Here is a 24132-nt window from a genome sequence, read left to right on the forward strand (position 1 = left end):
CCGACTGAAGAGACGTCCGAGGAGACTTCGAATAGTGGTTCTGAAGAATCTGAGCCTTCTAAGGCCTAAGTTCTGTGCATTATTATGTATTTTTCTTTTTAGACAATATCAAACTTTTTAATTGACTTTTGCTATTTTTACTTGTATTGTCCAAGTATTATTGTGTTTTTTCCGAGTTTTCAAACTCAAGTTTATAACTTGGTTTTATCCTTCACAATATATCAATCTAATAGGCTAGATTAAGCTGAACGCTTTTTATTATAACTTGGTATTCTCGATACCTTACATGAGATGGGTTTAACCTTGATAAAACTAAACATATCCTATATCGAATATATAAAGATCCTAAGAAGACAAAGCTTCAAGGTGCTTTTAAACCTACTCGTCATTCCGACAAGTGAAAATCGAGCTTTAACTGTTTTACACATAGTAAACCTTCAGGTTTTGGGCATGGCAAGCTCTCGGGACTTCAAAACCATCCATAGTCTCCAGTTTGTAGGTTCCTCTACCCTGAACGCTCTTAACCTTGTACGGCCCTTCCCAATTTGGGGCAAGTTTCCCTTTCTGCCCTACAACAGAAGCTTCCACCTTCCTCAAGACTAAGTCACCTTATTTGAAGAACCTTTCTTTAACCCTTAGGTTGTAGTAGAATGAAGCCTTTTTCTGATATTCCACTATCTTCGCATGTGCCTCATTTCATACTTCATCAATTAGATCCAGGGCTAACCTTTGCCCTTCCTCATTTTCCTCAGCATTTAAAGCTTGAATTCTGGGGGAGGAATGTGATATTTCTATAGGAACAACTGCTTCTGCCCTATATGCTAACATAAAGGGAGTTGCTCTGGTCGTCACTCTACAGGTAGTCTTATAGGCCCATAGTATTGGGAGTATCTCATCCACCCAATTATTCCTCGACTTATCGATCCTCTTCTTTAGTCCATCCAGGATTATTCGATTTTCCACTTTTGCTTTCCCATTGGCTTGCGGATGAGCCACAGAGGTGAATTATAATTCAATTTCATTCTCCTCACAATACTTCTTGAATTCGTCATTATTGAATTGTGTTCCATTGTCAGTGACTAGGATGCGGGGAATTCCATACCGGCACATGATATTTTCCCACAGGAATTGTGCAACCTGCTTAGTTGTGATTTTGGCCAAGGGTTTGGCTTCAATCCACTTAGTAAAATAATCAATGGCTATAATCATGAACTTCCTTTGTGCCGTGGCCATGGGGAAAGGCCCAAGTATATCCATTCCCCACATAGCAAAGGGGATAGGTGAGTTGATGGAGGTCAGCATCTCGGGGGGTTGTCTAACGACAGGTGCATGCTTCTGAAGCGGTCACACTTCTACACATACTCTTTAGCATCAACCATCATTTCTGGCCAATAGAAGCCTAAATGAGTTATCTTATGAGCTAGTGCTCTGCCCCCCAAGTTTTGTCTACAGATACCTTCATGTACTTCTTCAAGAGCCAAGCGTGCCTCATCGGGCCTGAGACATCTTAAGTAAGGAACCACAAAAGATCTTTTATACAAAATCCCATATATCAAAAAGTATCTTAGTGCTCGAACAGCCAACTTCTGTGCTTCAGTAGCATCGTTTGGCAACCATCCGGTTTGAATATGAGTCTTAATGGGATTTATCCATGACGTCCCCAGACCTATAGGAGCTACAAGCTTAACATCAATGCTCCGTGTCTTCAGAACGCGGAAGTATACACTTCCTGAACTTTCCTCCATCTCAGATGAAGCAAACTTTGATAATGCATCTGCCTTAGCATTCTCCTCTCTCGGAATGTGCTCAACATGGCATTCATCGAATTGGGTCATCACAGCCCTTACTAGGCGGACATACTTAGCCATTGTATCATCCCTAGCCTCAAACTCTCCCTTTACCTGGGATATGACCAGCTTCGAGTCTCCACAGACTTTTAAGTTCTTGACTCTAAGTGTCCCTGCTAAGCCAAGACCAGCTATCAGAGCTTCATATTCTTCCTCATTATTTATGGTCGGGAAGTCTAACTTCATGGCATACTCAATCAAGAACCCATCAGGGCTTTGTAAAACCAAACCTGCTCCACTTGAATTTGTTTTTGATGCTCCATCAAAATAGAGGACCCAATATTCTTTCTCTTTATCATCCTTTTCTTTGTCCCCTTTATCAACTTCCTTGTCTTGTGGTATGGTATCTCCCTGCCCCCGACTTCTTGGTCGGGTATGGTACATTCCACCACGAAGTCAGCCAATGCCTGGGATTTTATTGCCGTTTGTGGCTTATATTTGATGTCGAATTCTCCCAGCTCTATTGCCCATTTGACCAGTCTCCCACTAGCCTTGGGACTATGAATTATATTTCTCAAGGGCTGATTTGTTAGAACCTCAATTTCATGATCCGGAAAGTAAGGACGTAACTTTCTCGAAGCCATCACCAAGGCTAAAACAAACTTCTCAATGGTTGAATAATTCAACTCAGCTCCATGCAGAATTTTACTGACATAGTAAACGAGTTTCTAGATTTTCAGCTCCTCCTTAACCAATATAGCGCTCAAGGCACTCTCTAAAACGACCAGGTACAAGTATAAAACTTCATTCAAAGCCGATTTGGCCAGCAACGGGGCATGAGCCATATATTGTTTTAATTCCTCGAATGCCTTCTAAATTTCCTCACTCCATACAAAATCTTTAACCTTCTTTAATGACTTGAAAAACGACAAACACTTATCCCCAGACTTGGAGACGAATCATTCCAACGCAGCAACCCTTCTAGTGAGCTTTTAAACATCTTTGATAGTTTTTGGTGGCTCCATGTCCAGGATTGCCTTTATATTTTATCGGGATTGGCCTCGATTCCTCTCTTGGAGACCATCAATCCCAAAAGTTTTCCAGATCCTACTCCGAAAGCACACTTCGTTGGATTTAACATCATCTTGTGGTACCTCAGGACCTCGAAAGCTTCCCTCAAATGGGTTATATGATCAGTCTTTACTAGACTCTTGACTAACATGTCATCAACATAGACTTCCATAGTCTTGCCAATAAGATCCTTAAAAATTTTATTTACCAACCTTTGATAGGTGGCTCCTGCATTCTTGAAACCAAATGCCATAACAAGATAACAATAAACACCAAAGTCAATGATGAATGATACCTTTGGAATGTCGTCCATGTGCATCTTGATCTGATTGTATCTGCTAAACCTATCCATAAAGCTCAGCATCTCATGCCCAACAGTGGCATCTATCAAAGTATCAATCCTTGGCAACGGAAAACAGTCCTTAGGGCATGCGTCATTCAGATTAGTGAAGTCCACACACATCCTCCCTTTTCCATAGGCCTTTTTCCCTATTACAGGGTTTTCTAACCATTCCGGAAATTGAATCTCCTCAATGAAACCAGCTTCTAAGAGCTTCTCTACTTCTTGTTTTATAGCTTCTTGTCTTTCTGGAGCAAAACTTCTTTTCTTTTGCTTGATTGTCTTCCGATTTGGGTCTACATTCAGCTTGTGAGTAATCAGTTCCGGGTCTATGCCTGGTATATCAGCTGCTGACCATGTAAACACGTCACTATTTTCTTGCAAAAATTTCACCAACTTCCCTCTAAGGGGCTCCTCGAATGTGGCTCCAATGAAAGTCACCCTCTCAGGATCCTCAGGGGCTAAAGGAATCAAAACCAAGTCTTCTGCTGGCTTTCCTCTTTTCTCATCATTCTCTCAGATATCCAGATCTTCAATAGGAAGAACCTGGCCCCCAACTCCATCTGCCCTCAAAGAGGCCACATAACAACTTCTAGCCATTTTTTGATCTCCTCTCTCTTCTCCGATCCCATCCCGGGTGGGAAACTTCATAACTGAATGGTAGGAAGAAGGGACTTCCTTAAATGCGTGTATCCATGTTCTTCCCATGATAGGATTGTAAGTCGAACTAGCCTTCACCACCACAAAGTCCAACATTTGAGTTGCTTGCATTGGTTCCTATCCTATGGTTGTTGGCAACTTGATTATCCCTTCCACGGGGCACTCCACTCCCGTAAATCCATATATCGACATGTCGGTTGGGGTCAATTGGGAGTCATTATATCCCAACCTTAAAAAGGTGTCATGGAGCAAGATATCTACTGAAGCACCATTATCCACAAGGACCCTCCTCACCGAGATGTTCCCTATTATCGGGGTTATGACCAGCGGGTCGTCATGGGGAAATTTCACACCCTTCAGATCAGAATCATCAAAAGACATTGTTACTCCTGTCCTGGCCCTCTTCGGGGCTTCCCCAATAATATGCATAACTTCTCGGGCATAAGCTTTCTCGGAGTTCTTGGATAATCCAGCAGCAGTTGGTCCTCCAAAAATTATGTTTATCACAGGCCCTCGGGGTCGCGATTCTCCGAAGATTGTATTTATCACCGGTCCCCTAGGTTGGGGATTTCTCCCCTGATCTTCTTGATCTCTTCTTCGATCATCAAAGTTTTTTCTCACATCTCCTCCATCTCCAGTGTACTTGTTCAATCTCCCTTTTCAAATAAGGAACTCAATTTCATCTTTCAGTTGCCTACACTCATCGGTATCATGACCATCATCCTTGTGAAATCTACAATACTTGCTCTTATCTAACTTGGTAGGATCGGCCTTCAAGGGCTTAGGCCAACGAATATCTCGATCTTTCTTGATTTCCATTAAAATTTGGCTCCTTGAAGCATTCAGCTTAGTATACTCAGTGAATTTTTGTCCAGGTCCTCCTCTCTTCGAAGTTGAGTCAGGGTTTTGCTCAGTTCTTGGATACTTATCCTTAGCGATGTATTCTAGATCGGTCTTCCGCTTCTTACCTCTAGCGGGCTCATTGCTCACGACTGTCTTCCTCATACTCTTTTCCATCTTGATGTACGTCCCTGCCCTATCCTGGAGCTGCAACATGCTTTCAGGGGGGCGTTTGGCCAAGGACATTTTGAAAAACTCATCCTTGGTTCCCTGTTGTAGTGCTATCATGGCTACCTTGTCATCAAGGTTCGGGACTTTTAAAGCTTCCTTCGTGAAATGATTCAGGTAGTCTCTTAAGGATTCCTTTGCTCCCTGCACAATGCTGAACTTTTCTCATACACTCTCCCACTGATGAACTGCTTAATAAAAGCCTAACTTAATTCTCTAAAGGACCCAATAGAGTTTGGGGGCAAACAACTATACCATCTTTGAGCCATACCCGACAGGGTTTGAGGAAAGGCCCGACATTTAATAGCGTCATTCACGGGCTGTAGCAACAGTGCATTAGAGAATGTCCTGACATGATTGGAGGGATCTCCAGTGCCATCATAAGCTTTGATAGTGGGCATCTTGAACTTCCTTGATATATGGGCATTCATTATTTCTTCATTAAATGGTGGGGTAGGATCATCAGGATCTCCAAGGGGAAGAAGATTGCTTGGATTATCCCTTGGGACAACAATCCTTCTCTGTGTTGGACCATCCAGGTCTATGATAGGGGGAGGATTCCTCCCCCTTGGAGGTAGTGGGGGTCTGGTGTTCTGGTGCGCCTCCAAGTCACACTTCAGCCTTTGAATCTCAGCTTCATGAGCCCTGATCCTTTCCTGCACTTCTTGGGAATTCGTCCATTGGCTGCTCCTAGGACGTTGACAGTCATCAGCCATCGGCTCTTTGCCAGCACGCCTCCTTCTTGGGGCCACTTCATCATCTGAAGATTCAGAGTCTCTCTCAGTGTATGGACCAGAAAATTCCTGATTCTCGGGTATAGGAGCCAAACCTTGTATACAGGGGGCGATCACCCTCGTGCTTCACTTCGCCCATCATGTCCGCTTCCTCCAACCTCGGGGTAAAGGGGCATCCCATATGGGGGGTTAGTAGTCACAACAGTTGAATACTCATACCCAATGGGTCGAGAATTCACAAGTGCATGTAGTTGTTGAAGTTGGGGATTCGTACCTTGAGTAGCCGAGGGAATCGTCCCTTGTGGCTGAGGTTTAGTTTCCCCTATCTGGGCTTCTCCTTGGGTGGCTGCATAAGTTGAATAAGGAGGTACCTCCACGGTTGATGAAATCACTTGGGTTTTCCCCGCTGGTGTTCCTCCTTCAAGGGCTCTAATTGTTCTCCGTGTTCTCACCATGGTTGTTGTTGTGCTTTCCCACAGACGGTGCCAAATGTTATGGATTAAAAACTAAGGTATATAATTGCTGTATTTATTACTAAGGAACGTGAGCTTCAAGGCTCAATTTGACTTCTCTTGTGTTTCGTGACTCGACCTGCCTTAACAAGATGCGTACGTACCTTGCTGATTGCCAAGGATCAAGTCAAAAAACGTAGTTCTGATTTGTGGGGTGAGGCCCCTTATATAGATATTGGGAGTTCTTGAATTGGACTTGGTATAGGAGACTTGGTATTCAAGTCTCAGAATTAGAATGGACTTTGGAGTCCCAAGTGGTAGGAAACTGATTCCTTATCCTTCTAGGTCCCTTGGAGGCTAATCTACAAGGATTTATGTCCTTATTGGGACTCTTCTTAATAGCTGATTTTTCCCTTATTAATTAATTACAAAATTAATTAATATTCAAGGTTTTGGGCCTTTTTGTTCCATCAGGCCTGATCTGGTCCATCAGGCCTGATCAATGTGTTAACCTTTTTGGTCTGAATGTCATACATCTTCTTATTGGGCCTTGTAGCCCAAATCATGTGTAATAAATGCAATATTAACTACATGATCATGATTTATTTATTCCCTATCACATTATCTTGAGTTACTTTTCTTGTTTGCACTCTTGAAGATGCATCACAAATAATTAATTCAGATGGGTAATCCATTTTCTTTGTTGTGGTAGATTATCTCTAGATGAAGAGGCCTCATAGTTGTCTTGATGTGGGACTGAGTTTTGATTTGAAGAAACTCCCCCTGAGTTTTTGGATCTTTGATTTGAGGTTGGGGATCTTTCAGTCTGTGATCTAGAATGACTTTCAACTCTTATTGAGGGTTCAATAGATGTTGAATTTAGCCTTTTGACATATGATATAGTTTGTCTGTCAACAGATGATGCACCATGTCCTTCAACGGGTGCCGCATTTTGTCTTTCGACGGATGTGGAATTTTGTGCTTCATTCGTTGTTGATTTTTCTACATATTCCTTAGTAATTATTTCTTAATCACTTTCATCACCGCTGTCATCACAATTCATCTCAACATTGTTAAATTTGAGACTTTCATGGAAACCTTTATCTTGCAGTCCTTCAATTTGCTTATCGTTAAACACAACATGTAAAGACTCTATAACAATGTTGGTTATTAGATTGTAGGCTCTATATGCTTTTTCAACTGCATATCCAACAAAGATACCTTCATCTGCTTTGGCAACAAACTTTCCATGTTGCTCAGTTTGATTCCTTAGAATGTAGCATTTGCATCAAAAAACATGAAGAAAGTTCAGTGTTGGCTTCCTATTCTTGAATAATTGATAAGGAGTTATGCATTTTGCTTGATAACGAAAGAAATATTCTGAGTGTAGCATGCAGTATTGACAGCTTCATCCCAAAAATAAGTTGGTAATTTTGATTCCTCTAGCATGGTTCTTGCAGCTTCAATTAGAGATATATTCTATCTTTTCCCCACTCCATTTTATTGTGCATTCCTTGCTGCTGAAAACTCATGCATGATACCATTTTCTTCACAGAATAACCTTATTGCAGAATTCTTGAACTTAGTTCCATTGTCACTCCTAATTCTTCTAACTTTGAGATCCGGATGATTGTTGACTTACCTTTTATGATTGATAATGATTTCACTAGCTTCATCATTAGATTTAAGAAAATATATCCAAGAGAACTTTGAGTAATCATCTGCAATCACTAGGAAATATCTCTTCTTTAAAATTGACAAGACATTGACTGGTCCAAACAAATCTATGTAAAATAGATGTAGTGGTTCTTCAATTGTAGATTCAAGATTCCTTTTGAATGATATTTTAATTTGTTTCCCTTTTTGACAAGCATCACACAGTCCATTCTTTGAGAACTCAAATTAAGGAATGCCTCTTACTAGGTCTTCCTGACTAATTCATTTATAGTCTTGAAGTTCAAATGAGACAGCTTCTTGTTCCATAGCCAACTTTCATCTTGACTTGCTTTGCTGAAAAGACAAGTAATGGAATCTGCATTAGATGAGTTCAAGTCAACTAGATACATATTTTCTTTTCTCACTCCAGTGAGAACCACTTTGTTATTTTTCTTGTTTGTAACAACACAGGCTCCAAAATTGAAAGCTACAGAATTGTCTTTGTCACATAGCTGGATGACACTCAAAAGATTGTGTTTGAGTCCATCCACTAGAACTTAGGTGACTATAAATCAACCTTTATCTTAGGAGTGAGACTTTGAAGCCCTTGATCAGTTTTATAATTATCAGGCACATTGGAATTAACACGGTAAGTCAAAGATTGTACAAACATGTTATTCCAGTAAGGCATGCTAAATGGAATTTGAGGCATATCAAATACAGCATAATAAGGATTATGTGCAACTAGCATTTAGCAAATTATGCATTTAAATTATGTGCAGACAAAATAGGCAAATCATGCATTGGTAATATGGGCATGTTAGGAAAAGAAGGAGGTGCAGACATGGGTGCATGTGTCACAAACTTACAATTAGTAGATAAATGATTAACACTACCACACTTAACATATGTCCTTCTAGGTGCATACTTATCAGGTGTGTAGTTGTTATGTTTGTTAATTCCTACTTTCCCATTCCCGTTATTTTTCCTTTTAGAATCTCCTTTACCTCAATTTCACCAATCTGTCATTCAACTGCTTCATTGACAGATGGCCCACATTCACTCTCTTTGTATCCTTGACCTGACTTGATTCTCCTGTAACAAAGTTCTTAGAAACTGATCCATATTTCTCATTCAGCTTAGCTAGCTTGGCTTTGCTAATTGGCTTCTTTTCTATCGATGGATGTGCATCCTTGACTTTCAACGAATATTTTCTTTCAGCTTTCAACGGATAAGCTTCATCATTCGTTGATTCCACATTTATTGATAAACCATCACAGGGTCCGGTTTCTTCTTGTCCTTTTTCCAGGCTTTTTCACAGAAAGAGTTAATTCCTTGAACTTTGGCAATTTGGGCACTTACATCCCTCGATGATTTCCAAGCCTTGATCACCTCTTGTTTACGGTCAAGCTACTTTCTTAAGATTTCCTCTTTTTTCAAAGATTCAGTCAGTTTATCCTTTGCAATCTTGCACTCTATTCCTAGTTTCTCAAACTCAATGAATTGAGTTTCTGACACAACATTTCTCTCACTTAAAAATAGATTATTATCTTTAATTCTTGTGTTTTCTTTAGTGAGTGATTTAAGTGTGACACGCAAGTGATATAATTCCGTGAACATATCATTTATGGCATCATTACCCTCATCTTAAAAAAGTTATGCTAGGTTTGTAGTGATTACCTGATTGCTTGAGGAACTGACCTCTGCTTCATCTGATTTGGCCATTAGAGCTAGGTTGACATAGCTTGTTTCTTCATCTTCATCTTTCCCATCTGTTGCCCAGTCATTTTACTGAGTCAAGAAATCCTTTTCCTTTTGTTTTAGCAATTCAAAATATTTCTTTTTATAATCCACTGGCTCAAACATCTTTTTTCTCATAGTTAGGCTTTCTGCATTCATTTGCAAAATGACCACTCAAGCCACACTTGAAACATCTGAATTTTGACTTATCTACCATGTTTCTGTTTCGCTTGGTTGTTGTAAAATTCTTTTTGAATTTGAGCTTGGTAAATCTTCTTGATAGGAAAGCCATATGCTCATCTATATCCTTCATTTCATCCTGACTTGGATAATCTTCAGCTACCAACCCTTTGCCATTGCCTTCACAAACACTTGTGTTTGTGCAGATTCAACAGCTTCAACTCTTTTACTCTCTCTTGTTTAGGTACTAATACAACATATCCACCCTTCTTTCTTCCTTTCTCTAACTGCTCATCCTGCTTTATTTCAAGCTCATAGGTTTTTAAGATACCATACAGTCTCTCTAGAGTGAATTCTTTATACTCTTGAGAATTTCTGAGAGAGACTGTCATTGGTTTCCATTCTTTTGGTAGAGACCTCAGAAATTTCAGATTTGAATCTTTAGTTTGGTAGATCTTTCCATACAACTTTAAACCATTTAGTAGTTTTTAAAATCTACTGAAAATTCGCTTAGTGACTTACCATCTTCAAAATGGAAATTTTCATATTGTTGCATGAGGAGTTACATGTTGTTTTCTCTGACTTGCTCGGTTCCCTCACATAGTACTTGGAGTTGGTCCCAAATTTCCTTAGCAGTCTTGCAGTTTATGACATTGTCAAACATATCTCCATCAAGACCATTGAACATAATATTCATGGCCTTTTTGTCTTTATGAACTTGTTCAATGTCTTCAACTGACCATTCTGACCTTGGCTTTGGGACTGATTGATCATTTCCAACAGCTTCTTCAATATCTGTTGTAGCCCTGTGAAGAACATGAGGTCCATTTTCTATGCAGTCAACATATATTTCATCTTGAGAGAGTAGATGAAGGTGCATCTTCACTTTCCAGTGATGATAATTGTCTTTATCCAGAAGTGGGATCTTCACTCCCTTTCTACTCTTGTTGTTAGTTTGTTTTGATCTTTAAACTCTTAGTGTGTCAAGAGCTTTCTATGATATCAATTGTTATTCCCTAACAATCTAACAACAGAATTATAAAGGGGGTTAAATATAATTCTGATTTTTTATGAAATTTAAATATATATAACCTGTGAATGAATATGTAGTATTGTGGATTTAAAAGAATTCAAGTATTCAAACACAAAGTAAATAAAAAAGACCATTTAAAAACTTTTTGGTGGATTGATCTTTCCATAAGAGATATATATAAAAATTAGAGTACTTTGTGATGCAAGAATGCACACAGCTGCTTACAAGTGTTTTACAAAGATGAATAGAGAGAATTCCTAACAGATGTAGCTTTTTCTATTTCTATGTTCAAATTGCTTGTTGTTCACACACTCTAAACACTTGCTACTCTTGGTTTATATACTACAAAATTACATATGAATAAGACAAACAGTAAAAACAAGAATCTAAGTCCATTCACATGTTGTTTCATTTATCTATCCAACATCTTTGAATATCTTCATTTAAGCATGGAAATGGAAATGCTTCTTTGTTCTCTAAAACCTGCAAATAGGCTGCCACATTCCTTTTGTACACAATCAACCAATGTGACTTTCAAGTCACTTTCAATTGCTATTTGAATTTATTATCCACTGAAACTTCAGTATTATCTATTGATACTTAACTTGAGTTATTCGTTAAGTCTCCAATGGATTATCCGTTGAAAGTGTCTTGAGTCATCCGTCGAGGCTTTGTAGTTTATCCGTTGAAAGTGTTTCCTTAGAAGTTGATACTCTTTCACTTATGCAAAATTACAAGGCATCTCCTATTTAAAATTAGCCAACCTATTTTGCATATCTTTCTAGTAGTCAACATGACTTAGAATTTCCAACAACTTCTAAACCTCTCAGAAATTACAGTATACAGAAATGTGCTACAAAAACTTATTGAAATATAAGCTACTCTATTAACGGATGAACAAGTGTGGTTATCTGTTGATAGTTATAAATACACTTATTAAATCTACTAAGGTGTTTTGATGAATTATCATCAAGCCTACAATATATTCCTAATATTAGGGATGCTATATCTCCGTTGTTCACTGAGCCTACTTCAGAACCTTTAGATGAAGTGAGTTTGTTAATCAATGAGGAATTGATTTTAGAGGATAAGGAGAAGAAGAAGGTAGTGGAATTACCTAATACCCTTAAGGTTTCAGTTAGAAATAAGAAACCTAAAACTGACCAAGGTAACAAGGTGGATAAACACGGACCAAACACACTTAAGAAATCAGTGACTTAGATTACTCTAAGGCTGATGAGAGTGTCAAGTTTAAGTCTAAGAAGAACAAGAATGTCAAGGTAGGTATGAATAAGAAGACTTATTTTTATTCTTCCTTATATGCACAAGGGATGTTCATGTGCTTCACTCCCCTCAAAAACTTCAGAATTCCTTGGAAGATGAACTTACCAAGGTCCACATAGTACTCCTCATTTAAAGTACCCCATAACAACTGTGCTCACTCAACTGTAATCTCATTTGCATGTGAAGTAGGCAGAATATTAGCATAAATAAAGGCATTCCATGCATGGGCATACCTATTCATCGCAATCGCCGGAAAATGATGATACTCGTTAGTCCCAGTCTTGAACGTCCAAACCGTGCCCGACCTACGGAGAGTAGCACAAATCAAATCCAAGTCAAAATCAGTCTTCTCATTCCAATTCTCCTCCGTGAGCTTCCTATGGCGCTGCCCAATCACACGACAAATCGCCTCAGGGTGATAATCCACTGTCAGCCCCCGCACAACAGAAAACCCATTCTTTTCAGCTTTCGCGTTCGCATAAAACTCGCGAACCACGCTCATCGGAACCGCCTCCGGTGACTCACAGAAAGAAATCCAACCCTTTTCAGCAATCATTGGCAACAACTCACCATCCCTCCCCCGATGGTAAGAATCCCCTCTCCTTCAAAATCGACTTACCCAGAAGCCTAGTATACTCCTCCATAGCAGCCCTATCAAACAAACGATGCCTCACAGCAGTACCCCTCGAAGAATCAGCAATAAGAACAGTGATGCTGTTATCAATCGTCCTAGATCTCTTGGGTGCCATTGAAACTGAGAAAAAGTGCTTAAGATTTATGTTTTTGAATATGGGAGAGAGTTTAAGGTTGAAAGTGTATGGGGGAGTATATGGAATAGTTGTATGTATATATAGGGTAAAGATTAGGGTTAAAATTTGATTAGGAGTGGAGTTGAGGGTTAAAAACGTGGTTTTATGGGAAAAGGATTCGTGGGTAGTGGGTTTGTGTTTGTATTTTTGTATTTTCTGATTTTTTTTGTGTTTTTTATTAGGCTAAAAAAATTTAGGCAGTCGGGCCCTGAGCGGTCGCTCAGCAGAGCTGAGCTGGCGCTCAGGGACCTTCTGGAAAAAAAAATTCTTGGCATGGTTTTTCATTTTTTGTGGTTTTGGATAGGTTACTAACTTCTAAGGGTTCCTATAGTCACAAATCATGGGTTGCCTCCCAAGAAGCGCTTCTTTTTCGTCATTAGCTTGACATAGGGTACTTCGCTCAAGTTGACAATAAAACCGCACTAACCACTTCCCAGTTTGCCGTGTCCCCATAGTAATGCTTCAAATGCTGACCATTCACCTTGAATGCTTGGCCCGGATCATTCTCAAAAATCTCCACCGCTCCATGTGGAAACACAGTTTTGACAATAAAAGGTCCAGACCACCTTGATTTCAACATTCCAGGAAAAAATCGGAGACGAGAGTTGAATAAAAGAACTTGCTGCCCCAACAGAAATGACTTAGGATATAGCTTCCTGTCGTGCCACCTTTTCACTTTTTCCTTGTACATTTTGTTGTTCTCGTATGCTTGGAGTCAAAATTCATCAAGTTCATTTAGCTGAAGCATTCACTTCTTTCCAGCTGTATCTAGATCAAGGTTCAACTTTTTCAACGCCCAATAAGCCTTATGCTCAAGCTCCACAGGTAAATGACATCCCTTACCATAAACATGTTGAAATGGGGACATCCCAACTGGAGTCTTATATGCTGTTCTGTAAGCCCAAACAGCTTCATCGAGCTTTAAAGACCAATCTTTCCTTGACGGACAAACAACTTTCTCTAGAATACGCTTGATCTCTCCATTAGACACTTCCGCTTGACCATTCATTTGCGGATGATAGGCAGTAGAAACACGATGATTCACATTGTAGCGCTGCATCATAGAAGTGAACTTACGGTTGTAGAAATGCAACCCCTCATCACTTATGATTACTCGTGGCGTTCCAAACCTTGTGAAAATCTTCTTATGAAGAAAATTCAACACTACCTTTGCATCATTCGTCGGTAGAGCCTTAACTTCTACCCATTTTGAGACATAATCGACCGCCAGCCAAATGTACTGATTATTACAGGATGAGACAAATGGTCCCATAAAATTGATTCCCCAAACATCAAAGACCTCAACTTCAAGCATCATATTTAACGGCATCTCATCCTTCCTCGTAAGATTCCCCACTCTTTGGCAACGATCACACCTTAAAACGAACTGATGAGCATCCTTAAACAAAATAGGCCAGAAAAAACCTGCTTGCAGAATACGAGCTGCTATCTTCTCACCACCATAATGTCCACCATAAACTGTGGAGTGGCAGTCTCGTAATATCCCCTCCGTCTCACAGAATGGGATACATCTCCTGATGATCTGGTTAGCTCCCTGTCTAAACAAATACGGTTCATTTCACATGTACCACTTCACCTCTTGTAGAAACTTCTTCTTTTGAGCTGTATTCATATTAGGAGGCATTATATTACTGTCAAGATAGTTCACAATATATGTGAACCATGGCTCTTCCTCCTGAACTGCGAACAACTGCTCATCCGTAAAAGATTCGTTGATCAATGTCTTATCATGTGAAGTAGAATCGGGGTTCTCCAATCTAGAGAGATGGTCAACTACTTGATTCTCAGTACCTTTTCAATCCTTGATCTCTAACTCAAATTCCTGTAGCAAGAGCACCCAATGAATGAGTCTAGGCTTCGAATCCTTCTTGGAAACCAAATAGCGAATGGCGGCATGATCAGTGAACACTGTCACCTTTGTCCCAAGCAAATAAGATGGAAATTTTTCAAAACCAAAGACTATAGCGAAGAGCTCCTTCTCAGTAGTGGTGTAGTTCATTTGAGCTCTATTTAAAGTCTTACTAGCATAGTAGACCACATGAAAGAGATTATTCTTGCGCTGCCCAAGAACTGCGCCCACTGCATAATCACTCGCATCACACATCATCTCAAAAGGCTCTGTCCAATCAGGTGCCGTAATAACTGGTGCAGTTATCAAACTCTTCTTGAGAGTCTCGAATGCTATCAAGCATTCATCATCGAATTTGAAAGGCATATCCTTCTCGAGCAAGTTGCACAACAGCTTTGATATCTTCGAGAAGTCCTTGACGAAACGCCGATAAAAACCCGCATGACCAAGAAAACTACGGATTTCTTTCACAGAAATAGGTGGTGAAAGATTTTCAATGACTCCCACCTTGACTTTGTCCACCTCGAGACCCTTGCTAGATACCTTATGCCCAAGAATAATGCCTTCACGCACCATAAAGTGACATTTTTCCCAATTGAGCACCAAATTAGTTTCCACACACCTTTTGAGCACCACACGAAGATTGTTCAAACATTCATCATACGAATGTCCAAAGATGGAGAAGTCGTCCATGAACACCTCGACATTATTTACAATCATATCAGAGAATATAGCCATCATACATCTCTGAAAAGTGGCAGGTGTAGCAAACGTGCCAAATGGACAAGTGAAGGTAGTCTTTTCTTGATCCTCTGGTGCAATACATATCTGATTATACCCCGAATAGCCATCCAGAAGACAATAATACTCATGACTAGCCAAACTGTCAAGCATCTGATCAATAAAAGGAAGAGGGAAGTGATCCTTCCTCGTGGCCTTGTTCAACTTTCTGTAGTCCATGCATACCTCCATCCTGTGACTGTTCGAGTGGGGATGAGCTTGTTCTTTTCATTTTCTACCACAGTAATACCTACTTTCTTAGGTACATATTGCACGGGGCTCACCCAAGAACTGTCAGAAATAGGATATATGATTCCTGCATCCAGCCACTTCATAATTTCTTTCTTCACTACTTCTTTCATGATAGGATTAAGTCTTCGATGTTGCTCCACCATTTGCTTACTACCTTCCTCTAGCAGAATTTTATGCAAGCAGTACGAAGGGCTGATCCCCTTTATGTCTGCTATAGTCCATGCGATAGCCGATTTGAATTCTCTCAAGATCCTCAAGAGCTTGTCCTCCTCACTACCTGAAAGGTCAGATGCAATAATAATAGGTAAAGTAGATACATCACCTAAAAAAGCATACCTCAAGTGTTCAGGCAATGGTTTAAGCTCCAAAGTAGGTGCTTCCTCAATAGATGGTTTGAGCTTTCCTTCAGCATTTTTGAGGTCAGAAGTACCAAGAGATTCAAATGACATGTCTAGCTTTCGCCTCCAAGGAGAAGCATTTAGATATTGTAGTTGCTCATTGCCATCCTCATCATCACTGTCAAACTCCCCCACTAAGGCTTTCTCTAATGCATCAGACATTAGCATATGATCAAGTTCTGAAGTAACCGCAGAATCAATCAAATCCACCTTTAAGCACTCCTCGTCTTCTATAGAGAATTTCATCGCTTTGAACATATTGAATGCCACATCCTGATCCTGCACCCGCATAGTAAGTTCTCCTTTCTGCACATCTATCAAGGTACGACCTGTAGCCAAGAAAGGTCTCCCCAAAATTATGGGAATCTTCTTATCTTCCTCAAAATCCAGAATAACAAAGTCCGCAGGAAAGAAGTGCTTATCCACCTTTACTAGCACATCCTCCACTATGCCTCATGGGTATGTAATAGAACGATCAGCCAATTGTAGAGACATGTAGGTGGGCTTTGGATCAGGCAAATTCAACTTTTTGAAGATAAATAACGGCATCAGATTGATGCTTGCTCCCAAATCGCACAAGCATTTGTCAAAAGAAAACTTGTCGATGGTGCAAGGAATGGTGAAGCTACCTGGATCTTTAAGCTTTGGAGGTAATTTTTGTTGCAGCACAGTACTGCACTCTTCCGTTAGAGCAACGGTCTCAAGGTCATCCAGTTTCACCTTCCTTGAAAGAATACTCTTCATAAATTTCGCATAACTAGGCATTTGCTCCGGAGCCTCGACGAAAGGTATATTGATGTGAAGTTTCTTGAACACCTCCAGAAACTTACCTAACTGCTTATCCAGCTTTTGTTGTTACAATCTCTTAGAGAAAGGTGGTGGAGAATAGAGTTGTTTCTCCCCTGTATTACCCTCAGGCAGAGTGTGTTCAACAGTAGTCTTCATTGGTTCCACCGCTTTCTCCTTTTGCTTAGCTTCTTCATCACCAACTTCAGCTTCTCCTTCTTTTGCTTTTTCAGCATCAGCAACTTTTCCAGACCTTAAGGTAATAGCCTTGACTTGCTCTTTAGCTTCCTTTCTGCCTGGCACTTAGTATCACTGGGAAGTGTGCCAGGTTGACGATTGAGCACTGCATTGGCTATTTGACCGATTTGATTTTCCAAGGTCTTGATCCTTTGAGTTGGGTTTTGATGCTCATTTACAGCCATAGTCTCAATAAGATTATAAGCCTCAGTATAGCTTTTGGCCCACAAGGCGCCTCCAGCTGCTGCATCGAGCATGGGCTGAGATAGGGCCCCCAAACCATTATAGAAACCAGTGATCACCATCCAATCAGGCATACCATGATGTTGACACTTTCTCAACATCTCCTTATAGCGCTCCCAAGCTTCGCACATAGATTCTGTAGGCTGCTGCGCAAACTGAGTAAGAGCACTCCTCATGGCCGCAGTTTTTGCCATTGGATAGAACTTTACCAGAAACTTTTGCGCAAGATCTTGCCAAGTAGTGATGGTCCCAGCTGGTTCAGAATGTAACCAGTCCTTAGCTTTATCCCTCAGAGAGAATGGGAAAAGCCTCAGCTTGATAGCCTCATCACTCACACCATTTATTTGAAAGTACTACAGATCTCGACAAAATTCTTGATGTGCATGTTGGGGTCTTCAATAGTAGCACCTCCGAAAGAAACTGAATTCTGCACCATCTGAATAGTGACTGGCTTGATTTCAAAAGTGTTAGCCTGAATAGCCGGATGAAGGATGCTCGATTGAATGTCATCAATTATAGGCTGAGAAAAGTCCATAAGAGCTGGATCTGTCGGAACTATACGATCACCCATGATTACTGGTTCTTTCTGCTCACTTTTTGTATCCGAATCTTTAAAATCTATTTTCTCCGGAATATCAAGAACTTCATCTTTCTCCTCAGCCGTATCTAAAGTCCTTTTGCGAGTACGAGAACGTGTTTGCACAAACGCTCGCTAAAGTACCTGAAACATAACCGGAAACAATAAGTAACACGTCTTAATTAATGAATCCTAATGACCACTGATGGTAAGTACATAAACTAAACAAATACGCCGAGTCCCCGGCAACGACGCCAAAAACTTGTTAAGGCGGAAAACACGCGATAATAATACACGCAAGTATACGCGTTCACAAGTAATATAGAATACTTTCTAGTTCATTCGCACAGAGACTCAGACTAATTATGTTCAATTAACACTCACTCACCAATGTATAATTACTTCTCAATGTCAAGATAATAACACTTAGATTTAATTAACTATTTATTAAGTAGAATTAACTACGAGAATTAAACACTTAATTGACACTTGAATTAATAATATTAAATACACATGAGATCACAACTTCATTACTACTTCCTTCAATAGTTATTATTATTACCCTTAGCATGTAACGGTGATGATATTAATCGAATAATACGAAACTGATAAAAGCCAACTTTCATTGTACTAATACCATTATACCAAGCATCCACAATTAAGACAGAAGTTGAAAAGGCATCAGTTATGTTGAGACCCTATATGTCTACAAAATTTGACAACATAACGATTTAAGCACAAGTTATTCCTTATGATTACTCAGGGCAAGTAAAACGGTTAGAGTTACCCACTAATCATGCATACACATACACGAACCTATGCTAGCATGGCCAGTTCTAAACCTCAAGATCCACTGTCACTTCACAAGAGATTAACACCCTATCTTATATGTTCGCGACGCACATAAGATGAATAAGCACAACCAATACTAGATATCATACAATCATCAAACACTACGGTATTAAACAACTAACTAAAGAATTCCATAGTAAATCTGTTACGACCCCATGATCACGATTAGCCCATGATAGAACTCATCGTCACCATGGGTTTATATGAAAACATGATAATAACACACGAGAATAACTAAACAAACTACTTCTATTAAACCAGAGTACGTCACAAGAGTAAATAGGTTCAAAGTAAAGAAAACTAGCATCGACTATTACAATGAATAAAAGAATCACAAGAAACTATGGTTCCTCTTCGTTGCGGTGTGCTAAAACGGTCTTCTTCCTTATCTCCTCGCTCCTCGATTGATACTACGATTCAACACACATGAAACGTCTCTGAAAACTACTTATATAGAAGCCCCACAAAACCCAGCTATATTAGAAGTTGGAAGCTCAACAGAATTAGGAGTCTAAAAATCAGTATCTTTTTTTACGCCCCTGAGCGGCCGCTCAGCAATCCTGAGCGGGCGCTTAGCTTCCTGAGCAGTCGCTCAGTGGAGCTGAGTGGGCGCTCAGACCCTTTCTGGATAATACTCTGTTTTGCTCCCGTTCTTTGCTGCATTCTGCTCCTATCTTCCCACTCGCAATGCCAAACACATACTGTGGCTTATTCTTGATGAAATCTCTCCACAAATGCAAGTTATACCCTGAAATGCATAAATACTAGAAAAACGCATCAAATACACAAAATATTTGATTTCAAGTCATCAATTCAAGCCATTATAAGACGTTCTAAGTGGTATAAAATGCCACTTATCAGCATCAATCATTTTTATGACAAGGGATAAAATGTTGCCTTTAGAAAAGAATAGTGTTTGATCTCAAATAGGAAAGATGAGAAGCTTGCTTTACATGGGTAAGAAAAGGTAATTTGTTCGTAATTGACTTGAGTTCGACATGTGATGGGGTGATGAGGTGTTTTTACAACAAAGATTCATTAGAACAAAGTTGGTTATGGCACAAGATGCTCTTATACTTAAATTTCAAGACAATGAACTCACCGGTAAAGATGAAGTTTGTGAGAGGTTTAACACATATGGAATTCTGTCAAGAAGGACTCTGTGAAGCATGTGACAAAAGGGAAGTCAAAAAAATCATCACACAAAAGCAAGGAAATGACAAGTATAACTGAACCTCTTCAGTCGATCCACATGGGTTTATTTAGTCCAGTGAATGTACCGTCACTATCAAGGAAGAAATATGCTTTAGTGATAGTCGATGACTACTCAAAGTACACACGGGTGTTGTTTTTACAATCAAAGGATGAAGCACCACAGATGATTATTGATAACATAAAGAATATTAAGATGGAAGAGAAACTACCTGTCAGGAAGATCAGGTCAGATAATGGAACAGAATTCAAGAATGCATATCCTAATAAGTTCTGTATAGAGAAAGGTATTTTGAGACAGTATTCAGCACCAAGAACTCCACAGCAAAATGGAGTAGTAAAATGAAAGAAATGCACTTTGATTGAAGTAACAAGGATTATGCTAAGTAAATAAAGACTTCCTACCTACTTTTTGGATGAAGTAGTCAACACAGCGTGTTACTACTACACCATAAATGACCTACGGGAACATCTCGTAAATCGGTGTTGCTAAATAATGTTACATTAGGTATGCTAGTTTTGATCTACTAAAACACTTTGTTTTTTATGTTACCTTAGGTACAAAGTGGTGTTACATTTGAAAAACATACGTTTCATATAGCAACATGCAAGGATATGTTGCCTTAGGTCATTTATAAAAAAATTTATTACTAATTTCAATAAAATTTTTAAAATAATTATTTAAGTTATATTTATTTTCAAATGAACTGGATTTTTTTTATAAAATATAAAAGTTTAATTTATAAATGCCTTATTCATTTTAATATGCTAAAATATATCCTTATAAAATTTAAATTTAATATTTTATTATGAAAATAATATATATTTAAATCACCTAAACATAAATATAATCTTTTATTTAACAAAAAATAATAAAATTTACACGGAACCCCGTGAAAAAGCTAGGCGGCAAAACTAGCCGCTTCTCTCACTTTAACCATTTTCCTCTCAGTCTAACTCACTCTAACTGGGGGTGTTACAGAAATGGTATCAGAGCTAAGCGTTATAAACCTCAGAGATGATGTGACGTTAAGATAATAAGTTCACTAAGATAATAAGAACTCTTGCCAAGTTCATAGTCGGACTACCTAACGTAGTACTGACAGTTAAAACCCTTATGGGAACCCTTATAAATATCGTGATAGAAGCATAGTTCGTTATCGTAGATGGTAGAGGGACTCCGAACCCTGAGGTTGAGGAGCAACAGCGCGATGATGTTTATTACTAATGGAGATCGGATTGTGGATCCGATAGAGTGTCCTAATGCAGGACCGGATGATGTTGATATTGAGGATGTAGCGGTTGAGGATGTTGTCCTAGAAGGGATAGTTGCTGAGGAGGATCCCATGGAGGATCCTGACAAGAATGAATAAAGGACCACTGATGAATTGATGACCATGGTTAGGTCGACTACCAGAGGTAGGATTGGTCGGTCACTACCGGAGGTTCGTTCAAGTTTGTAAAGATAGTAGCCCCTTTAACGCGGCTTACTCGTAAGACTGAGAAGTTCGAATGGACAGAGAAATGCGAGAACAGCTTTCAAGAACTGAAGCAAAGGTTGGTGACAGCCCCTATGCTGGCGTTGCCGGATGGAAAAGGAGATTCTGTGAAGTGTAGTGACGCTTCGCACAAGGGCTTAGGGTGCGTGCTTATGTAGCACAGTAAGGTAATCGCGTACATGTCAAGACAATTAAGATAATATGAAATTCGATATCCCCACCCATGAGCTTGGGCTCATGGCAATAGTTTTGCCCTAAAGATTTGAGGCACTACTTGTATGGAGAGAAGTGTGAGATTCATAAACCATAGGAGCTCTAGTACATTTTTACGTAGAAAGAGCTCAACATACGCCAGAGGAGGCGGTTAGAGCTAATCAAGAATTATGATTGGGAGATTCTTTATCATTCGGGGAAAGCCAATGTGGTGGCTGATGCCCTTAGTAAAAAGGAGAGACCGAAGATGATAATGTCTTTGGGATAGTTTATAAGAGATTTTGAGAAAATGGAAATAGAAGTGAAGGTAATCGGAGCCGGTACCGAAAAGCTGTTTGAGATTGCAATACAGTCCGAATTATCGGAAAAGAACATACTGTGCCAGAAAAAGTGATGAAGGAAGGCAAAGAGCCAACAATTAGATCAAAGATTAATACCGAGAAAGATGAGAAGGGAATAATAAGGTATTCCTACAGAATTTGGGTTCCAAATGTTCAAGAGCTTAAAGATGCGATCTTAGATGAAAGCTAGTTTGAGGAATAAGATTTAGAGCAAACCCTGAACCTGATAGTGAGGGAGGACGCCATCAAGATAGAAGGAACCCATAACATAATGAAGTGGAAAATGAGGATTTTAACGTATAAGATAACCCCAAGTATGGGAGAAGGAAGAAATATTTAGACTAAGAAAGAAGAAGTCGAGCGAGATAAGGAGACCCGAGACGGTACTCCTATACGGCAATTCATGGACATGTCTAAAAAGAACTTAGACTATTATCCCCAACCACCACCTTGAGGAAACAATGCGGTAGGAAATTCTTTCATGACTTTTAAGTCGCTAAGCTCTTAGAGTTCTAAGGAACAAGCTGACCCAGTCGAGGCAAGAGCCTGGCTAAAGGAAATATAGGAATCATTTTAGATTCTAAATGATTGACGAACCACAAAAGACTGTTTTTGTCACTTACCCTCCTAAGAGAGAGACCACCCGCTGGTGAAAGGACAAGGAAGGCACGGAGCCAGGGGTTAGAATAAACTGATTAAAGTTCAATCAATTGTTTTCGAGAAAGTAATTCCCAAGGTTATGGAGATAGCGTAAAAGCTTTAGAGCCAGAACAAAGGTAGACGAGTATGATGAATTAGGAATCTAAGTTGTAAAAGTTATCAAGATTCGTTCTGAGGACACGAATCCGGAATGACGGGATGTTTGAAATCAATGCTTATGTTGTGATTGGTTCATGAAATAATGATAAGAGAAAGGAAAATAAAAAGAAACTGAAGTGGAAAGGAATATAAAGGCAATAGAGTTTGAGAAATGATAAGGGAGTTGGGTATGAGGAAACCTGTTAGGAATATATGTGCATTAGGTTGATGATATGTTTAACAAAACACTTAAGTAGAAATTCAGTGTCTGTAGCCTCAACGGATAAGACCACTTTGGCTATCCGTTGATGGTGTAGCTTTACTTAGAAATAAGTCTAGTGTTGTAGCATATTTCAGTCTCTGTATTTAAGATGTAATTCTTAGAAGTTGAGAGAAACTATGAGTCATGTTGACTACTAGAAGATATGCAGATAGGAAGGCAAATTGTAAATATTTCATGCCTTGTAATTTTGTATAAATGAAGTGGTATCAACGGATGACTTAAAGACCTTCAACGGATGAGAAGCTAAGCTTCAACGGATGTCTCTAAAGCTTCAACGGATAACATCCTTCAACGGATGAGTGCATCAACGGATGAAAGCTTCAACGGATGTTCTGTTGATTAACCGTTGATAAGTGGTAGTTGTACCTACAAACAGAGGCACGTGGGTGAACAGAGATAACTGAAATGTGGCAGCCTAATTTCAGGAACATCAGAAAAAGCAGCCGTTCTACTCTAGTATAAAGAGACATTAAGTCAACAAAGTACTGGAGTGAACTGGAGAAGAAACAAGTGGAGATCTTACTTTATTATTTTATATATCCTTGTCTTCACTTGTAAACTTGGTAAGATATAAACCAAGTAGTAGCTAGTAATTAGATAAGAATTTTTCCAGAGCTGTTTAGAAAAATCTTGAGAGAAAAATTATCTAGTTTGTACTAGGATGCAGCTGTGATCAAATTCTTAGATCACAGAATTTCTGAAATACCATCTCTGGTGGAACAACAAATCCACCAGAAAAGTTTTTAAAGGTTTATTGTGTTCTTTACATTTGTGTTTGAATATATATCTGTCTGTATCAGCTTAAAGCAATTCACACACTTGTTCATCTTGAACACACAGTCTTTATAAACTGCTCAAAACTTGAAAAAGTTTTGAGATTTACATTCAACCCCCTTCTGTAAATCTCATTGTTAGTTCTCTAGAAATAACAATTGGTATCAGAGCAGGCTCTTGACAAACAAAGAGTTTAAAGATCT

The sequence above is a fragment of the Apium graveolens genome, chromosome 10 (genome assembly GCF_009905375.1).
Source record: "Apium graveolens cultivar Ventura chromosome 10, ASM990537v1, whole genome shotgun sequence".
NCBI classification, from domain to species: Eukaryota; Viridiplantae; Streptophyta; class Magnoliopsida; order Apiales; family Apiaceae; genus Apium; species Apium graveolens.